Consider the following 14310-nt stretch of genomic DNA (forward strand, 5'->3'; position numbering starts at 1 on the left):
CGTAAGCATTTCACATCTTAAGGACACTGAATCTTGACCATATTGAAGTGATAAATTCCAGCCCCAGCTCAGGCAGGAACCCAGTACTAACTTGTGTATACATCCATCCATCCACACAGCCCTGTGCTCCAGCTGCAGGGATAACCAGCAACTCCATTCAAGTATCTTCACAGGCAACAGCAACCAAGCAAATCCTCTTTCAAGCAATGGTGAAATCAAACCTTTAAGATTACTGTCTAGTGCTATGAATGTATTATTTCTTGAGGGGAAAAAGTGGTATTGCAACAGTACAAAGTGATTATTTTACTATTATTTTCACCAGTGATGTGAGGGAGAATGGGAGGGGATGAAGAGAGATGTCTGTCTAGTCTGGAAAACAACAGATTCTCAAACATTTTGTACTACTTCTGTACTACTACCAGGTAATGGAGCTACTGGTGTTCTCTTAAGCCTTATTCTTATATCCAAAGAAGTTAACAGCATAGGTTTCAGGATATAGAGCACACACCTCTGCAACACATTTCTACCACTGAGGCGAAAATATCTATTCATACAGATAAGTAATGGTAGGAAAGTGCCACAGTGCCAAGAAAGTCATGCTGCAGCAACATGCATCTTTTCCTTAAGAGCTCAAAAGAAAACTGAAATTGGCAATAATCCATCATACGCTAAAACTGAGTTTTCATTGAACTGAGTTTGCTTGTTTCCATTAAACCATGATGCTGGGGCTAAAGTTAGGACTCTACAAGCCAGACTTGGACCCAGCATACACAAAGCAAACATACCTGAAGTCTTTTGAAAAATGTAAGTTTATGTTTCTTGTTACCTTGAACGTGTTTTCTAGCTGAACGCCAAGAGCCAGGTTGAAGGGCTCTAACTTGCACCTGGTTACATTTGCCAGGTCCCCACCCACCCTTCAAGCAGCACACTCCCTCCCCAGAGACTTCAGAGATGGCAGTTCATGCCTAGCCAGCAGATGGGAGGCAGAAGAGCATCTAGGCTCTATTTTACACAACTCCAGACGTAAAGAGGTTGTTCTGCAGTGGGTCTAGCATCCTAGTCCTTCAGGAGTTTGCAAGCTTGTACTTCTCTTCCCTCCCCACCGCCAGCTGGCAGGGTAGGTATGTGCCAGAGCTGAGGCCCCGGACTCCAGCAACCCAGGTCGTCTGCTCTGCTGTGGCCAGCTGTGCCTCTGCAGTGCAAGGGCTGACCAGGCAAGTGTCTCCTCCTGGGCCATCCTGGACCACAGCCCCAAGCCCCAGCTCCCACCCAACCCAGCAGAAGAAAACATGCAATGGAAAAGCAGCAAGACAGCACCAGGCTGCAACGAACAGCCTCTGCAGCCTTACGACGTGGGTCTACACAGACCCTACAGATGTAGCAGAATTACTGATAATAGCTCTATTTTAAGCCTCCTGTGTTTCTTCATGCAGCATGCCAGCAAAAACAACGCTGGAACACCCCCCGACTGCTGTGCAACCAGGTGAGGCCTAATCCAGGCTGCTCGTGAATGACAACTGAGGAGCTCAAGGAGGGCAGCACAATATTTTGTCAATACATCCAGCTGTTTCCTCACAAGCTATTTTGTTGAATGACGACTAGTTAAGCTTGGCTACAGGTCAATTCATCTCACTTTCAGTATGGCTGGGTAGATGGGAGTAGCAGGATGGATGGGGGAACCTCTCAGAATACCAAATTGGAGGGACAAAACGCTTCTGCAGGAGCCACAAGACAGCTGCTGGGGCTGGTGAGTAATCCGCTACTGTGGAGCTGCCTTAACAGGCTTGATTCTTCATTTTGATGTTAATCAGTAACCTTATCTAAAGAGTATCTCAAGTTTTTCCTTTGCAAGTTACATGAGCTAATAGATATATCCAGAAATACAAAAAGCAGGCTAAAGTTTACACCCGCAGTAATTGTAAGAGCCTTGAAATATTTTCGTTTTTATCATATTTTACATGCATGTGAAAGGCTTTAGAAATAGAACAACTAAAATTGGAACAACACAGACCCCTGCAAAACTCAAATTAAAAAGAGTGAGCCAAGACAGCATATGCCCTTTCCAAGAGGAAGAGAATGCATTATAAATCTGGGAATAAAGCCACCTAACTCCTGGCAAGACAGCTCAGAGAAACAGATAATAAAACAATCCTACCAATACAGTCATAAGACATTCAAAGCTAGAATTAATGTATCCTTTATTCATTACTAGAAATATAAATAGCTTTAGTTTGTGACAGATTTTTAAGTATTTCCTGTAGGAAGGGATTCAGCAGCGTTAACCTGCAACATAACAAAAAAACCCCTAGATGTGAAGTTGCCTTCGACAGGAAGCAGAAGGCATTAAAAACTGGAAATAGCATCAAAAGCTAACTGTCAAGGGGCTGGCTACTGTGCACCTCTAGCCCTACCAGTACCAGAAAGCAGAATTATCTCCTCTTCGTCCCACATGTGCATCTTGGTAACTCCACTTGCCTACACAGAAGACAAAATTGCTTGAAACAACAACGCTCTCGCTGACCTCGAGGTTGACACCACTGGTTGCAGTTAAAGAAAGCCAGCAACCTTATTCACATCACCTCCATTTACCTAAAGCAAGTGACTCAGAGGAACCGTGCAGGATTAAAAAGGTACTGAAACGTGGCACGCATAACGTCATCCTTTACAGAGACACTATCAAGCCATTATTTACTAAGCTAACTAATTAGCCAGCCACCCTTGCAGATAATGAGAATGCATTAAAGTATTTAAAATTCCAGCACAAGTCTGACACATACAAAGTGGCTGCCCTTCTTCAAAAGAAAACTAATGTCAAAGGAAATAAACCATTTAGGAACAGTCAGCACATCTGAGGTGGAGCGGGAAGGTAGCATCACCTACAGTAAGCGTTCAGAAAAAAGAAGTAAAGCAAATCAGAGAGCCAAGGGACGCAGAGATATTTCGCATTTTTGTCGTATCTGCCTCTACTTGTAAAGAAATCATTAGATAGATGACTTAAATTAGCATTAGATAGATGATAAAGCAGCAGCTATTCAAAACAAACAGAATTAATGTACAGAACCGTACAATCTGGCACAGAAAAAACAGGGAAATTGAATGTACTTAAGCTGACAGTGATCTGAAAAACCCAGCTGGTTAAATTCAGTTTTACACCAAGAAATAAGCTTTAACTGAAAATATACTTCACTGCAGTCTAGTACCGTAAGCACCCTTCCCTTTACATAGGCACTGCTCCAGGAGGGGATAATATAACCAGTGTCATAGAGCAAGTTTACAAAATGCATAAAATAAATTATCTATCTACTGGAAATGACACCAGGAACACTCTCAGGGAATAAGAGCTCCCTCTGTACTTGATATAGTCCTGCTCTTTCAAAAAGATTTCCTAAACTCCAGCTGAGTACCAATGATTGGGGCGGGGAGTAGATGTTTCCATAGCACTACAAAACTGACTGAGGATAAAAATTTAGAGGAAGTCTGGAGATTTCAGCGCCTGTCACCAAAAAGCCAGTTTTACATTCTCTATGAATAAGTCTTCATGAGAACGTATGGGGGAGTATCAGGACACGAAGATTTGCTTCTTAATTACTACTTTTTTCTCTACACACGTATTCCTCATAGGATCTCCTCCTTCATTTTAGTCACAGTTCCCACAGCATCTGCATATACAGGAGCAGCCTTTCAGGGTGAGAAGAGCTGTGTGTGACAACAGAAGTGGGAGATGAGCAGGAGACCACCACACCCAGGTGAGCCTGGGCAGTAATCTTATCCACAGCTACAAGAGATCCAAGACTGCTTCAAAACAGCTCTCGACACAAGAACATAAACTTTTAAGCTTGTGAAGACCCTGCCTTTGTCAATTAAAAGATCCTGCAGGAAGAAATGCAACCATCTTGTAGGCCATTAGCCTCAAAAGAGTCAAATGCTCAGGTGCATGACAGAAGGGCTTTCAACTTTTTTCTTTTTTAAACATTTCAGTTATTTCTGCATTAACTTCTCGTTTCTTTGGCTTTTTTCAGTCCAGTGACCTCTAGAATTGGGACTCTCTGACTCCTGGAGAGGTGCCCAAAAACTCATTCTGCCTCTAAGGAAATTCACAATTTGGCATTTAAGGGGAACAGTATCAAATGATATAGCTGCAGTCTTATTTTGTACTTGACATCAGAGCTCTCATGTCACCTTCTTCCCCCAAAATGACTCAATAAAGACAGTCCTCAAAGGAGAAGTTCAAAGGCAAGCAGGGAAGAGCAAACAAGACCCACATTACAAATTTTTTCCTACACAGTCCAAGAAGCTGACTGGTGTGGTGGGAAAGATACACACACGAACCCTTTGAAAAAAGGGAAATTAAATTGAAGCCACAGAAGCCACCTGGACAATAAAACGTAGCCAGATGCTCAACCTCTACACAAGTACAATTAATTGCTGGGGTTTAGTTGTTTTGAATAAAATTAATGCATACTTAAAAGCAATGCACAGTATTAGGTTAAAAAAAGTGGGGAAAGCATGTAAATGGAGGTATATGACTTGGGTCACCACTGACATTCATAGCTGTAATTCAACTGCTGGGAAGCTTGAAAAGGAAAAACATCCATCAAGACCTTCCAACATGAGATACGTGTGTGCTACAAAGAAGTCCCAGGGTTATCTTTCTACCCAGGAAACAGAATTTTTTAAAAGCATCATACACCAATGTTGCTAATTAACATCTGGAATAAACCTGAAACTCGTCAATACAAATGGTCACAAGCTGGCATTGGGAAAGAAAAGAAACTTCAAAATACAGGTACGTCTCAAGCACAATGAGTGGTGTCTCGAAGAAGTCACAGGAAGACACTTGAGGATCTCCAGCATTCCTTAGTATTTCTGTGTGCATTTCTTTTGAGTGAAACTATGCAACTACATTCATACATCAAAACAACATTAAAAAAAATTAACAGTATCAGAATTACTTAAAAGTCTTGAATAGTTTCATACAGTAAGTGCCCAGAGTCCCCCAGACTGCCCCTATATGCAACCTCACACTGCATGGACAAATCTTCATCTGTCATTATATTTTAAAAAAAAAAAGTGCCTGCCTTGCTTGTAGGTGGGAACCTTAGTCCAAAAATACAATCAACTTTTTTTAAAAAGTCCTTTTTATTGCCTTTGTGTTAAGGATTCCATCTTTTCAATATGAGACCAAAACAGATTCCCTGAAATGCAGCAGATGAAAGGCAAGCTAGAAGGAAAATCTGGAGCAGGCAAGAAGCAGAAAGGACCAGGTAGCCAGAACACCCCCCACCAAGGGCACCCGCCTGCTGCCTGAACACCCTAGCCTAGCAGAGCTAGTAAATCAGCCTGCAACCACCAAGACTAAGTTGTTTGCAAGAACCGTACCTCATCTCTCTCCAGTTACTCCACTGCACACTCCCACATCACCCATGTTTCCTTTGCTCCACAGAGAGTTAGCTCTCAAGACACCATACCTACAAAGTTAAACAGTTTCTAAACCAAGAACCTTTTATTTTCAAAGCTTCCCCCCTCCCCCCCAGGAGCCACCAGGCTTCCTTTTCCAAGTTCTTTCCGCAGGTTTCATAAAGTAACTGATAATGTCAATTCAAGTTATTATATTCAGTAAATCACAGATGACAGCACCTCAGGCATACAGAAGAGATTCTGAGCTGAGAAGCTTTTTTTTTTCTGGCCACATATGGCAGCAGTAGAGCACCCAGTGAACGGCAAAAACATTTTTTCTTGACAGTCAGAGGTTAACATATATGCAGTATGAGTCAATAATCCACGAACGGCTGCACATCAGGCAGCATTTGCATTCAGACGTTAGAGAAAAACGCACTCGGTTTATGAAAGGCATAGCTATTTGTGAAAGCAAGCTCAGAACCATGCGACTTTGCCTTTTCACTGACTGCTTGCTAATTTTGCAAATGTTCTGGCTTTCCCCTTACAGCTTGATGCCCAGGGAAAACTTATTTTAATTGGTGCTGAGGAAAATGTATCTTTTAGCGCCCCTTTGCAAGGAAGTTCTTGTCCTGAGAGCCTATAGGTTTGTTGCTGTAAAGAAACCACTTTTAAGAGTGCCAATTCAGCAAGAATAATTTTTGAGTATACGAGTCTCCAAAGTCACAAAGTCTTTTCAAATAGCTCTGAGGAGGTTTTTAACCCCGGCATATACAAGTTGCCTCTGCTCTGTTTCTCCTGTGCTCACTTGCCTCTAACTCCTGTCCCTCCTGATGAAGAAACATGTCCCTGTGCAGACCAGAAGGAAGCCAAAATTTTCTCCTCTATATCAACAGCTTTCCAAGATACAGCTTAACCCTCATCCTTTCCTCAGACATGAGAAGGATTAAGTCACTCTTCCGCCTCTATTTACATTCAAGAGGGCTGCCAGTACTTGGATAAGCCACAAATGCTAATTATTCTGTATTGATTCAGTTGACTTTCTGGGACAAAGTAGGTCTAAAGCTCCAGGACACATTATGAGCACTACAGAACATCAGCTTTTTTACACAGGATAAAACACGTTAAGCAAAGAGCACAGTCTAGATATTAAGCACCACATCTAAAATAGAAATTCTGGGTTCCCATCAAGACCTCTACTGCTTGCTTCGGGATCTATAAAAATGGTGAAGATATATTGGAAAGAAAAAACGAATAAACAAACCAGCCCACAAACCCAGTACAACAGGTTTTGCATATCACTGGAGATCTGGACAGGATATAAGTGGCACCAGACAATAACAGGGATGCATGTACACAGACACTGTCCTCATTCTCTCACTTCATCCCATCTTGCAGAAAGATAGCAACTCTGAGTTTGTATCAGATCAAGGCTAAAGAAAAAAGGGGAAGTCCAGGACTTGAGATGCAAGTATTTTGTTGTAATGCAAGAATTGTAGCATTCCAACTTTGTAATAATCCCATCATCCCTTTCCTCCCACAAGAGAAATTCAGAAGCCCAGTTGTGTGTATAATACTTCTGCACACTGAGAGCATGATCCTGCTGGAGGCTAAAAGAGTGTTTATCCACAGATCAGTAGACACTGTGCAAACTTACATGCTCTATTCCATCTATACTCCTCGATTCTGGCTTTGAGAGAGTACTCAAGTATCAGCAAATGGAGCTTCATTAGGGGTGACTATATATTTAATCTTACGTAGGCAGATAGAGTTCAAATATTTTCCTACAAAATGGTAGAATTCAAATTAAGTCACAAAACACAGAATTTTAAAGCAGAAGCCATGCATAGCATTATAGCATATTTATGTAAAATGGTTTATAGCTCAACAAAAGTAAAATGCTGCTACATGCCAACTGCCATATCACAAATGAGTGTGTACATCTTATTTCAGGTCTTCTTTCCACCAATCTTAAATGTTATTTGATCAACATTAGATTAAGAAGGGTCTGGATTTATAATGTAATATTAGAAGATATTAGATATGTGTTAACTTTGCAGATAGACATATGTTTAACAAGAAAGGAAAAATAGATGTTTTATCAATACAAACCTAAAGGGGTGGGGGAGGAGAGGAGGGACTGGGTAGGATGGAAGCCTTCACTGCCACACATGGAATTGTTAGGTTTCTTTAAGTAGGCATTAAACCAGCCATATGCTTCTTTAAGAACTGAATTCTGACTGCACAGCACAAACACTGCCTTGGGTCTGAAAAGCATCCAGGACTTTCAAATTGTGCCACTTGCATAAATGAATTGGTAGCCTCAGCAGAGGCTGGCTGCACTGACGCTTACCACTAGCCATGACAAACAACTGGAGCCCAGATGTGCTGCCCTCCCTCCCCTCAGAGGCTGAGCACCCTCATCGAAGCAGTTGTGTGGGATTGCTAAACCAGCAATTCCACATTCGCATCCGGATGAGCTCAGACTAACCACTAGGATGACTGGGAGCTCTGAAGAACTTTAAAACCCAAAGCTCACAAGGTTGTTAAAGCTCTGCTGGCTTCCATTTATTTTGCAGGCCCTTGTATGACTACCTAAGAACTAAGAGTTCCCAGAATGTCTTCTGAAAACATACCCCATGCTAAGTTCCAAACTAGGATAATGTTGGGTAAGCAACCTGGAAGCTCGTTTCCGTGGCCCAAAAATGCGTGACTGATGCAGCGGGAAATTCTCATCATCTTCATCAGACTTCACTCCAGGTATGCTGAATTATTTACTCTATGTCAGCCTGTAAGCATTAAACTTAAAAACCATATCACTTCAGAAATGTTTTGTTTTCAAAAGCAGCATCTTTGTCAAACTGATAATGTCTATGGAAATTAGTGCCCAGCATAACAGCATAGCTCTCTCTACTCAACAGCAAAGTCCATGACAGGAAAATCCATCCAGGCTTTCAAACCACATCCATCACGTGAGCATTCAAGCATCCTAAACTGACAGAAACAATATTAAAAAAGAAAGTGTAGATTATCTCAAGGCAGAATTTTTATCAGCATCTTTATCATAAATATAGATCAGTCTGCCATTTTAATTCACATCTATTTCCACAGAAACAGTTGCTTTCATTAAAAGGGCTATGCAAGAGCCCTTTCAAATATAGTTTTACAGTCGTGAAATTTCTCACCCGTTCCTTTCCAAGCTTGGATCCTTGATGGGAATAAAGCTGTGGATCAACATTATTAACAGGCACATTCATAATGAAAACACATCTCCATTCTGTAAATCACAAGTGTGTCAGGAGTAAAAATACCCTTTGCTGGTAGTTCTGAAGACAAAGTTATTTCTCCCAAAAGATATTGAATAGATAAGCTAGGCACTTCCTTGCCCATTCATTTTCAAGCATCAGAGGTGCCCAGAGAAGCTTAGGGAAGAAAAGCAGAATAGTGCAATTAGGACTGAGGAAGCCATACTTGTTTGGAGTAGTACGTTTCCATAAGCACACTAAACACAGAAACAGGGTGCAAAACAAGCATTCAGCAAGTTACGAGACCACCAAATGTAAAACCAGAAGTGTTGAGACCTACTTCAGATATCCTGAGAGCCAAACCACACTGGCCAGCATGCAAGAATTCCGTCCTACTAGGCAGTGAGCGTAGTACAGCAACCTGGGGTACAACCACCTCACTTACCTTCAAGTTGTGCTACAGAACTCTAAATTAGATTAAAATCTAACATTAAAAGAAATACAATCCCCACCCCAAAACACACCCAGCTATGGCACTCAATCCCTCGAGGTTAAACAGAAGATGGAAACGGGGGCGGGGGGGAAGGGAAGAGTCATCTGAAATAATCTGGGGCTGGAATGCCTGCTCTGAAACCAGCCCCCAATGGTTTTTCTCCATTTGCTGCCAAGCACCTCTAATGCAATCCAGACAGTCAAGGACACAGTCAGAATGTTAATATGAAAGCATTAAAATTCCCATTGAAATAGGACCTGTCAAGCTACTTTATGTAACATGATTTATCATTTCCAAATGTAGTAACAAGGGATTTTATTGTACAAGAGCATGTTGCACACAATGGGGCTCTGAGTTCACATTCCACACTAGCCAAACTAGAATTTCTGACAAAGTTTATGCTAGTACATGTCCGAGCTACTGGGGTGTGCGTATGAAAGGGTAGCTATATGCATTAGAAATTGATGGGGTACAGGATAGACTTAAAATGAGAGCTCTCTGCACATTTCTATGCATACTAAATAGAACTGGACACCTCTGCTCACTGCTGCTGAATGGCTCTAAAACAGTGCTTATGGAAAGAAGCCGAACTGTCCCCATCCCTCAGGGCACTTGCATCAAGCAATAAAAATGGACTGTCAAAAGCTGAAGGAAGTTTTTATTTCCAGTCTTACATGTCAATTGAATAGGTGATGTCTTTCTGCAAGTGCAACGCAGTCAAACTGAGAGCAGCCTGGAAACTTCACCAGAATTTTCCTGTGGATGACCTACACTTTCTAACCTGCTAAACCCCAACTTCAAAACCCCAACCTCAAAAGCCACAATCTCCTACGTTTACATATTTAACACAGCAGCTAAAATCAAGACAAGCTGCCCAAGTTCTGCACTAATAACACCCATGGAAAGTTACAGCACTGAGCACATACCCTGTCACGACTTAAGGTTTGTGGGTTTTTGTGTCTCTAGACACATTTTCTTACCTCTCCACTCTACATACCAGCTTCTCAGAAATGCAGAAATATTTCAGCTCTATCAGCCCACTATTCTTTTTTTATGCATTCACTTTAAGTGGTTTAGATAATGTAACTGCAATGCAAACGACACATATAAATTTCAGGCAGAGTTGACTAGTACAGCACAGAAAAGCAAAGACGCTGACAAGAATTGTACCTGCTGTCTACACTGGGAGAGGCATCACATCAGCTGCTAGTGCAAAGGCAACACTGGGATAAATTGGTAGGAGTGTCAAAAAAATATTCTGCTTCATACTTTTTATCTGGAGCAAACTGCAACCGATCAATGTCTACCCACAAAAGATTATGGAGTTAGAAGCAAAAGGCCATTTCTGTTGTATTTTGTTATATTGCTGCACTCAGGATCCTAGTTTTCTTACTAACTTCTTCATTGGTGTACTATTAATCCTGAACATCATTCAAGTAGACACTTTGTTCTGTCCTCTTCCCCCGCCTAAGTCTGGTATTGATGTCCAACTAAACTCAAATATGCTTTGAAATTTTTTTCATTTAATTAATAAAATACACACAAAGAACGCCAGACTACAACAGATCACACAAAGATCTGGATCTTGCCATCAATTAGTTATATTACAAACTTAGCTACGACTGATGTGGTCAATTTATTGCATTCTAGGCAGTTGATCCCAGATCCAAGACCTTGGACTACTCCACTTTTACAACGTTAGTCAGAATCAATAATGAATTTTTTTTTAGGTCTTCCCATTCTTGCTCTGCCATTCAGCACTAGTAAGAATTAAGCTTACACTGAGTAATAAAAAAATCAAACACATTATATTTGCTATTTCAATCCAGGAGGGATCTGCAATGCAAGTTTAAAAAGAGAAACGATTTTCTGTTGGAATTGAGAAGTAAGCAAGAGCCATAATGGAAACCAGCTCTCCCTAGGCGAAGTGGAAGATGAGGGGACAAAGAGAAAGAATCAGATGCTGCAATTAAGGGATGAACAGCCAACATTTTAAGGACTGTTGCTTGTAAACCAAGAGGTTGGGTAATAAAATGGCAGATGAAGTTCAGTGGACACAGGTAACAAGTGATGCACAAGGGAAAGACCATTTAACTTAACGTTCACAGAAACGGACTCCTACAGTATGACTCAGAAGCTCAATCTTGATGGCAGCCATTTCATCGAGACGCCACCTCGGGGCTCAGCAGCTATCAGAAAGCAAACCAAGTGTTAGGCATTGTTAGTACAGGACTAAAGCACAAAAGATACCATGACACTGCCTGAATCCTGAACAGCAGATGCAGTTCTGGTCCCCAAATCTCAAAGGGAATCTAAAGACCCAGACAAGGCACAGGAGATTGTGGAATGTCTACGCCAGCATTTTGGCTCAGAACAGAAGTGCTCTTTTGAAACTCATCTCCCAGCCACTGCCACTTCACACACTGTGATTCTCGTCTTGGAGTCTTCTTGGGCCACATGAGCTGGATCCTCTGAGTCAATCTAAACAGGGAGACAACCACTACCACACCAAATGCTGACTAGCACACAGTCCACAGGACTGGCTGATGCAAACTTCTGTGAAATGCAGATAGCAGAGGCATCAAGTCCTAATTCACTCTACAAACCCCATCCCAATCCACCATGCTGTTTGATAATGAGGGCACAGCCAAAGCTGAGAGGTAGTGTTGAGTATCTTACTCATAGCAAGCACCTAATAAAACTAGGACACTTCATTCTGGGGAAGATAAGACCGAAGTCTCCTACATGATACGGATCTGAAACAATGTAAGTGGCATAGAAAAGGATAAGCAAGGAATAAGTGCTCAGGGTCTTTTCCTAAATGAGATGGAGGAAACATCCAACAGAAGAGGCAGAATGTCGTTCTGCTTCAGAACAAAAGGAGATGTTTCTTCACACAGCACCTATTTAAGCAGGAGAACTCCTTGCTAACAAAGATTATGGATGCTGTAAGTTTATAAGGATTCAGAAGGAAACTGTAGAGATTCATTTGTGAAAAGTCCACCAAGAGCCATTAAATGCAGTAAGCAATACCACTCTGGCAGCATCTGAGCTGCAGACTGCTAGCACTTGGGAGATACTTTGCGTAGGTAAAACTATACACCTCCCATGTTACTGCTGTCCTCCTCCTTGTCAGATCCACTACTCACCACTCTCAAGACCGAATAGTGGCCTTGATGTACAAACTTAATCTGATCAAGCTGGACCACTCTAGAGAACAGCAAGGCAGGTGTGCTAGATGGAAAAGGAAATAAAATGCCTGCCAGCGTAAGAAAAGGGGATACAAATTTCCATTACAATCCACTGAACGAGCAAATCTTGCCTTTTTTCTAGAGGCATAATCACAGGCTTCATCACAAGGGCCAAGAGATCCTACAATTGAGTTTATTACTGAAAACCGTTACTCAGACAGAAACTTCTACCACACATCATAACACCGCCTGCAATGCTTGCAAGCTTACAGACCCTTGGGGACAGGCCCAGAGACACACTTGAACTGTGGGTCCAAACCGCTAAACTTTGAGTTATAAACTATCTAGGAAACAGCCTTTTTATTACCAGAGATCTGAAAGAAAACCCAAAAGCTAGAGGAAGTCACTAAAACAGAAGGCATTTAAAGCTAAAAGGGAATCTGCCTCAAGACATCCCTGTGCTTCAACCTCTCCAGTGCATTCCTCACCCAATCTTCTCTCTGAATTTCTACAATTGGCCAATAAATACCTCTTATTCTGGCACTCAGATGGGATTTATGATGCACTGCAAGTGCTGTGCAATTAACAGGTTTAATGCTCGATTCATTTCCCTCTTCAAAGGGAGACTGGAGAAAAGCACAACAGGAGATGCCTGGGTACGGTAGCTGTGGGTATATCATGCATATACATGATACGACATTTCCTCTACCACTACTGTAAGTCAGCACATCCCTACTCTTCCTGTAGATGTATCAAACCTTTTTCACTGTTTAGATTCTCAACTATTATTCATTCTTCAGCTTAATCATCAAGGGTTTTTTTTTCTACCCTCAGTATGGATTTTTACACACCATCCCACATTTTCACCATAATTTATCAATTGCTTTTTCCACTTCATTTCACTGAATTTCTAATCTCATTTCCCCAACTACACTGTCTACAATCATAACATAGCAGTGACTTTAAAAAATTCAGTATGCTCCACTAATTTCACAATGTGTTAAGAGAGATAACAGAGGGAATACATTCTTTCCATCTCAGCGTGATTACTTTAACTTGCATATCACAGACAACAGTACACAGCCAAGGAGGAGGATAGGCATTTCTGTGAAACAAACTCAAAGCTCTGCAATCTCACACAGGTACTGACCAAATTTCAGTGGGAGAAATGCCACTAACTCTTACGTGCAAGACCAAGCGTTTACCTCTTCCACATTTTTAATTAGCATTTGGTGGATGTTTTGTTCTGAAACATGCCAAGAGGACTTCATCCAATCCAACAGCATATTTGTTTGAGGGATTATTACAGATGCATTATATACTAATATAACACCCTGCTCTGAAAGGAATTTTAAATGGCACAACTTAGCAGCTTGCTTCCCAACTGCGGTCTTAGGCTCTATATAATGGCAATGCTGAGCGCAAGCTACTTTCACAAGCAATTAAGACAGACTACATGAAGTACCTAGCTCAGCCCACAGGCTATATAAGACTTGGCTTTCAGCTTTGTTCAATTATTTTGCCCTTGTCTTTGGTAAACAGAAATCCTTGTTTTACTTTCTCTCTACCACACGCTACATTTGTTCTCCAAATTATACCACCCTAATCTGCACACGACAGCCTTTGGACCAGTTTTACTCTACACTGAAGTAGTTTTTGCCAAAAGACTTGAAGGTAAGGTACATAACAGTGGTGTTCCTAAATAAACTCTACTGTCTAAAAAAAGGTATCTCTGAACTAAGTTTCACCTCAAACACGCTCAAAAGCATAAGATTTCGCCTCATCCTATTTAAGATTTCTTCAGCCAAATTCTACTTGCCACAGTGTTACAAGACACACAGTTTGCTTGTTGCCACTCTGCAACTTTATTTCTGAAATCAACTTTAAACTTAAATATTGTTAAAGACTAGACATAGTCTAAATCTTATGATATCCCAACCTCATCTCTCAATACAGCAAGAGCTATTCAGATTAAAACCCACCG

The 14310-nt window shown here is 41.3% G+C and overlaps 1 protein-coding gene across 3 annotated transcripts in view; it reads right to left on the bottom strand.

Annotated features, from left to right (window-relative positions):
• The window catches only part of CTNNA1 (catenin alpha 1), a 119914-nt gene that overhangs the window by 71788 nt on the left and 33816 nt on the right, over positions 1-14310 (bottom strand). The gene's annotated exons all lie outside the window — the stretch shown is intronic.

The sequence above is a fragment of the Strix uralensis genome, chromosome 14, assembly GCF_047716275.1.
Source record: "Strix uralensis isolate ZFMK-TIS-50842 chromosome 14, bStrUra1, whole genome shotgun sequence".
Taxonomy (NCBI): Eukaryota; Metazoa; Chordata; class Aves; order Strigiformes; family Strigidae; genus Strix; species Strix uralensis.